At 53.2% G+C, this 7,393-nt stretch overlaps 1 long non-coding RNA gene across 1 annotated transcript in view; it reads right to left on the bottom strand.

Moving 5' to 3' along the window:
- LOC122419759 overlaps positions 1-7,176 on the bottom strand; it is a 55,907-nt gene extending 48,731 nt beyond the window's left edge. Inside the window, exons 1-2 of the long non-coding RNA XR_006262982.1 lie at positions 6,491-7,176; positions 5,893-6,228 (exon numbers count right to left, since the gene is read on the bottom strand). This is a non-coding gene — a long non-coding RNA (uncharacterized LOC122419759). The remainder of the gene's footprint in view (positions 1-5,892; positions 6,229-6,490) is intronic.
- Between the last annotated feature and the right edge of the window lie 217 nt (positions 7,177-7,393).

Raw genomic sequence — 7,393 nt, forward strand, 5'->3', positions numbered from 1 at the left:
TAGAAGTTTTCATTACAGCCCTCTTACCAAGTTAACAGGAACATGTGCTCATAAACTGTTTCCAGTTTAGGCATGGTACTCTCAAGGCAAAGAGAAGACTTGTCAATATCAATCATCAAAAGATGGTGACTGTCATTATCATCTAGCTTCTGAATTTAAAAAAATCAAGACTCTTTCAGTGGGAAAGGGGGCTCATGTTGAGGCCAATGTGACTTGCGTGGTTTATCTGTGACAGAATGAGACAGTCTTGGTCAGGCTCCCAGACTATATTAGCAGATATAGGCTCAAAAGCTGGGATGACAGAAAAACAGGAAGCCCTGGGCATTCCTTATGTGTGCTTCTGCTTGGAGGTGCTAAATGAGGCATACAGAGTGGCTCATCACAGTTTATTAAGAAACTGAAGCAAGTGAGAATACACAGACCCCCCCAACACCCTAGCTGAGCTGTGATTCTGGTTTCAACGATGCTGAGTGCAGAAGCATTCAGCCTAGCAAATACTAAGACAAGTCCTCCAAGTCTACCAGAAGGGTTTGCAAAGGTGCGGGCTTTTTAACCCCATGTAAGATTTCATTTACACTTGTCACAAGCCACATACGAAGATGGCATGAGACATCTAGAATTCTCGAGTAAATTTATTCTGTGATTCTCGATGCTGGAAATGGATGTTAAATCATTTCTACTTACTGGGCCCCAAATAACTGTTCATAGAAATCACCAATCAGAGGCCAGGGGCTTTACTGCCTTCTTGCCTCACCCCCAAAGCCTTGTCCACTTTTGCATTCTCTGTCACTGAATAACCACAAGTACTAAAATTCTGGCCCAGAACTGAAGCTACCAGGAATCTGTTCACTCAAGGTTTGGGTGCAAAAGGTAAAATCTCTATTGGTCTCACTGGGGACAAATCATGTAATTTCTAGTTCACCAAATCAAAAACACTGTGCTGGCTGCTAAGATATTTTGGTACTTTACCGATGACAGATGAATCACAACCAAGTTTTTCAACTCATTCTCTCTGCTTTTTCTCATTAATCACCTATCACAAAACTCGAAGCTCTTGGCACATAAGCTGTTTAGGAATCCAGAGGAGATGGAGGGAGGGTCCTTTTTGTTAAGACATCACCTGCTCTGATGTGGGCAAGGCCAGAATCAGTTCTGGAAGGAATTTAAACTGCTGGTGAAGAAAGTCAGCCTGAGTATCATTGCTAGAATGTAAGGATGGGTGATTTCAACGAGCTCCCTTTAGCATCTGTAAACTTGTGCATTGCAGACGGGATTCTGGAATCTCCTGTCCTGGGTATGGATGACACTCTTCCAGATCTGTGAGGCTATCAGCAAAGATGGCAGCAGCTATACTAACGTGGGTGGACTTCTGCAGGCTCCACCAAGTCTCTGCTATGACTGCATCTCTATTCCGGGGCTTGAAAAGTTCTTGAAACTGACATTCCCTCCTCCAAGTCCTGGAAATTCTTAAGAGCTGGAGGTGGACCTTTAAGTTCCTGTATATGTTCCTCCTACTTCCTTCTCTCCTTTGTTGTCTGGGGGAGGATTAACCCGTGTGGCATCCTGGAACTGGAGTCACACTCATTTAGGAAGCTTCTGTTACATAACTTTTAGTCCATGTCCCTTTTTGTGAGGTGCAGGCTGGCAATGCCTTTCAAAATATCCCACGTGTCAGCCAGTGATCGCTCCCAGGGTGATATGGGACCTACAGAGCTATTTTAGCTTCCCCAGAAGAACCACCAACTCTAAACTTTATAGGGTAACACTCGACTTATTTCTAATTATCCTTCAAATCTAATACATTTGACACAGAGTTCAAAGAAATCCAATGTCTTGAATGCAGAAGTCTTTCAAGAACTAGATAGCTCCCCCCACCACCACCCATGTTATCTACATCAGAGCTACACGCTCTCTGTGTGACATGGTGCTATTTAGAAGTTCGACAAGAAAGACACAATTTGGTTTCCAGACACACTGCAGCGCCCATGGAAATGAAGTCTGAGGGGCAAGGGTGGGGCGGTGTTTTCAACCCCAGCACTTGAAAGCGTGCTTTTTTCTGCCATTCCCTAACTGTGTGACCCTAACTGATGCACTACAGGTCTCGGAGTTCCGGCTCTGAATCTAGAACAGGGGTTCATAAGATCTACTTTGCAGCAGTCAGGAGGATTCAATGTGTAAAGGCTGGTGGTTCCTTTCTTCCACCCTCTTTATCTGACAACAATTGCAGCTTCACTAGGAATGCTGACCTCTGACCGCAGACTGCTTAAGTGTGACAAGCCAGCCTGCCCAGGGAACCCAGCAAAAACACCACTGCCAAATCGAAGAACTTCTAACCGTTTCTCAGCTTCAGCTGAATTCAAGGCTCTAATTAAAGTACTTTCCATTTTCAAAACAACTGCAAACAGTAATTACACACTTCCCCTCCTACCTTCCAGGAACAGCCTAAAAAGACTACGGAGGAACCTCCACGGCCCCTGGACCTCGAGTTACACAGTTAGATGTGACATTTCTCCTACTCCATGGACCCAAATTACGTAAGGGCTCCTGCGGCTCCCGGCACAGGGACCCTAGAGAGGGTCCCGGCTCAGCCCTCTCAGATGCATGCTGAGACTCCACCCCGCAAGGCACCCTGATGGGGAAACTGGCATCCCTGTTTTGGAGATGAAAAGTTGTTTCATCACATACTCAGGATAGCACTCCCCCTTAGGATAACCAATACGATTTTTTATAATGACCCGTTCTTTACTGTTTATACGGATGTTTAATAAGGAAACGTTATGTAACCTTAAAGCACAGAGCATTCTGGAGCTATTAATAACCAGCTGCATCTAGAGTCCGAGCACTCTTCGGGCTTAGAGTTGGAGGGGACCCCCTGGCACTCATATACACACTAATATACAAAGACACAAACATACACACTCACGGCGGGTGTAAATGAAGACCCCAAGAATGGGGATGACTCATCCAAGGTCACAAAGCCAATTAACAACAGAGTCAAGAATAAATCCCGGGTCTCCTGGCCTCTGGAAGATGTTTCTCTTCTCTACACCCCCCATAGGTACCTATGTACATCCTTAACCCTGTACAAGTACCAGTGTCCAAACTGGGTTCTCACAAGGCAGGGGCTAACCAGCCCTGATCAAGAGTTCCTGGTCTAAACACTCCAGTCAGAAATGGGACACTCACAAGGAAACATCTTGTTGTCATTCATTCGTGATAAGACCCCTCCTGCTCTCTCAACAGAAACATGAGGCACTGAAATATATCTGAACAGGAGGCCATCATAGGTGTGGTGTGGAAGAGGTCCGCTTTAGAGATCTTCCAGCAAAGAAGTGCGTTTAAGACAAAGCAGAATCGAAAACGGAGATTTTGTTCTCAATCGCACACTTTCCCACCAGGAAGGTTAAAAAAAAAAAAAAAAAGCAAAAAAATAAACAGAGAACAGATGAATTAAAAACTATAGATGAGGAACAAGGGTAACATTTTCCTGTGGAACTTGGCTTTGGGTAGCAACAGCATGATATATGACATAAAAACTGTTCTCTCATAATTACATTATCATTTTCAAAAGTAACTTCATGAAAATTGTTTCTCTGCATTCATTTTTATTCAAAACCTCACCCGTTAGACATGCGGCGCTAAAACACACAATGGTGGGAGATTAATATGCCCACACAAGACGCATTACTTGCCATTCACAGACCCTGCGAGCTTGTCAAAAATAAAAGCTTTGCTCTGGTTCTGTGAACAACAAACAGTTATAAAACCCACTGGGAGCTTAGTTTCTGGGGAAAAAAGGTGGGACGTGCCTGCTTCATTGGAGATTCAGTAACACTTTAAAAGGTTCATTAATCCAGATCTTTAAAAGACCTATGACAACTCCATTAAGGGCCCATAGGTCAAGTTGATGAATTTAGCTGTAATCAACAGGCAAAGACTAAGTCAGGGTCTAAACAGCCTTGTGGCCCGTTTCATGTGACAAATCCTCTGAATACCTGCTGAGGCAAGCGCCACCATTCACTAATACAATCAGCAAACAGTGCAGAGAAGAGCATCTAAAAATCACTTTATTTCCTGGCATTACTGGGTTAGTCGGAGAAGGTTTTACCTTGCAACTATGATGGATTCCTTCTGGAAAGAACAGGCAGGCTCACCAGCTGGCCGCTTTCAAGCTGCTGGACATCCAGTTGACGTACTGTATTTCATCAGTTCTCAGAGATCAATGTCATCTCTCCAAATGCAATGCCTAACCTACCCCATAACCCCAATCTGGCACCCTGGGACGTTTGACAGCCATCACGCTTTAGCCCAATAAATAATCCACTAAAGCACAGCCCGGGCTTCGCCTCCTGTGGATGCAACCTGAATTTTGCAGCTCCCTCGGGCACCACGTCCTCCTCTTGGAGATCAACAACCTATTCAGTGTGGAGCTATCCGTCCAAACGTATGTGTCTGACCAGCTCACACACCCCAGCTCTGGCCTGTGACCCACTCTCCTCCCTCTTGAAGAATCATTTCATTGGAAGGGATCTGAGGGTTCATCCAGTGTGACTCTTGACATTTTACTATCAGGGAAACTGATGGCCCTTCCCTGGCCTGACACCAGTACCATCCAAGTCCTGTAGACAACCAAGTCCAACATCTGCTGACTCAACCGATTAGACAAGCCACTCAGATCAGGATCACTCGCCTCTGTGCGGCTTCCCCCTTGAGGGTCGCTCTAGGTGCACTTACGCAGACAGTTAAAAGCGACAAAACCAGAGAGCTGGGAGCAAGCAAAGGCTTCCGATCTACATGAAAACCCCCTCTCCTTTTCTTCTGGATTGAGCTGTGGGAAGTTCTGCTGACAAGGAGGGCTGGCAAACGCGAGCCAAGATGAAATTTCCAGCAGGGCTGATTCCTACACCGTGGCCATCTGGGATCAGCCTGTTAAGTAACCATCTCCAAGACTTACACAACCAGGGGCAAGAGCCTTGATGAGCCCTCACCCTTTAGAAAGGTTCAGGACTCAGTTCTGAGGCCAAGCATGTGCCAGGCACATGCAGCACCGAAGGGGCACACAGGAGGAGCCCAATGCCCGCCTCTGTCCCCTTTAAGAGGTCTGGGAGAAAAAGAATAAAAGAGAGAGCACCCAGGGGAACATCTCTTCCTCCCACCTGAACAGAAGGGGCCGAGCACTTCCAGTTCACCTTAAGGCTGAGCAGTTGCATGACGGAGGGAGGGATGAAAACGTACATGCCACCAGTGATTTATGTCATCCGAGCAGATACTCATCAGCACAAGTATTTTCACACAGGCGCAGCAACTCCAGACAAAAGCAGGTAGCAGGAGAGCTGGGACAGGTGTGTTTGTTACAGAGGGATCAGCTCTCCAGGGAGCGGGGTGAAGAGCTCCCTGGTTGAGGATCCCTGGTTTGCACTTCCCGGCCCTGTGACCTTGATTAAGTCGCCAACCTCCCTGGGCCTCCTCAGTTTCCTCATCTGAGCCAGAGAAGACAGGGAACCCACTTCCTCGGGTGGTTTGGAGGCTCCCTACCCTGTACAGCCTGGACACCCTTTTCCAGGTCACTATATATGAGTCGTCTCCTTCCCACAAATGATGAGGCAGAACCCAGGTTGCCTATGTCATTATTTCGACCAAACAGGTCTCCTGCCTGCGTGTCAAGCCCGCATCCACTTCCCTGATGGCCCAGGGATTCACCTGGTCTCGAAGGCAGCAGCCCCGGCAGTGTTTGGCCTCCAGGCAGGGCTTGGGGAATGATGGAATACAGGGGTTCAATCGGAAGCGCCCCGGGCAGGCTCTGGGTGAGTGGGGGCCGGGCAGGGGCTCAGAGGCAGCCTCCGGGGTCCCAGGCAAAGGGGCTTTGTTCCGGTGGCGAAGGGCCTGGCTTACCCAGCAGCGCATCCGGAGGCGGGCGGGGGGGCGCGCGGGGCACGCAGCAGAGCCACAGCCCGGCCGGAGCCCAGGGCGCCCGAGCCGGAGGAAGGCGAAGAGGAAGAGGAGGAGGACGAGGTGGAGAACCAGGAGGCGGCCGCCGGCTCCCGCCTCATTCTCCCGGGCACCGCCGATCCGCTGGCCGCCGCCGGCTGGGGCTGGCCGCCGGGCGCCGGACCCCGTGCGCGCGGCTCATGTCCCCGTCCGCCGCTGGCAAGATGTGCGCGCAGCCGGGTTGTCTCCGGGCGGCGCCCCGGGGCTCCTCATGCCCCGCGCGGGGCTCGGCAGGAAGACCTCGGGGAGGCGGCGCGGAGGGAAAGAGAGAAAGAGAGAGCGTGAGTGCGCGCGGAGCTGCGCCCCGCGGGTCCGGGGGCGGCGGGCGCCGGGCAGGACCGCGCCGCCCCACCCACCGCGCCGCTGCGCCCGGCTCTGCGCGCCCGCCCGGTGGGGCACGGAGCCCCAGAAACTTTAGCACTTGGCCGGTCCGGCGGCCGTTCCCCACTACCCCCTCCATCTCGCTCCCCCGCCCCGGCCCGGGTCCCCGAGAGAGACTTACCGGCGACGACGGCGATCGCGGCCGCGGGGCGCCCACCCTGCCGCGCGCGGAGCTGTGCGCACCGGCTGGGAAGGAGGGAAAGGCTGGCGGCGTCGGGGTCCCTGCAGGGGAGGGGCACCTCGGCGGCGACCGGCCGCGCGGGTTTAAGGGAGCCGGGAAGGCGGGCGGCGTGCCAGCTCGGGTCCGCAGGCCCGGATGGCGGAGGGCCCGTGCACCCCCCGCCCGCGGCGCCGCTGCTGACGACGCGCGCGCGGGTTTCCCCGGCCCGGGGTCTGCGGAGCCAGCCCCCGTTACTTAGCGACTCGCTCCGGGGAGCCCACGCTGACGCGCCCGACTAGCGGGGCTGCGGCAACCGAGCGAAGGGGAGGGGAGGGGAGGGGAGCTCCGGGGCGGGGAGGGCGGGTGGCCGCGGCCGGAGCTCCTCCCTCCGCCTCCCCTTCTGCGCTGGGGAGGGGGCCCCGGGGAAGACGTCCTCCAGCCCGGGCCTGGACGAGGCGGGGTGGGGGAAGGCCCGCACCGAGCCGGGGCGGATGGGGAGGGGGGCGCCGCGGAGATGCGCCTCCCCCTCGCTAGGGCTGCAGCAGCAGGTGGCGGCGACGTGGCCGGTGGAGACCCGGCGCCCGCAGGCGCGCGGACAAGGGCCGGGTCGGGCCGGGCCGGACACGCGAGGACTGTGGCAGCGGGCGCGTGGGTGTGTGCGACACGCTCCCACCCACGTGGCATACTTGGGGACCTGGGGACGCGGGCGGAGGAGGAGCCTCCTCCTTCCTCTGGTCTCTCCGTCCTTCCTGGATTTTTGCTCCTGCGCTGCGCCGACTCTCTCTTCCTCTTGGAAGTCCGGGTCGCTCCGCTCGCTGCTCTCAGCTCCTCCTTCCTTAACGCCCAACAGATGACCCGGGATGT

The sequence above is a fragment of the Cervus canadensis genome, chromosome 17 (assembly GCF_019320065.1).
Source record: "Cervus canadensis isolate Bull #8, Minnesota chromosome 17, ASM1932006v1, whole genome shotgun sequence".
Classification (NCBI taxonomy): domain Eukaryota; kingdom Metazoa; phylum Chordata; class Mammalia; order Artiodactyla; family Cervidae; genus Cervus; species Cervus canadensis.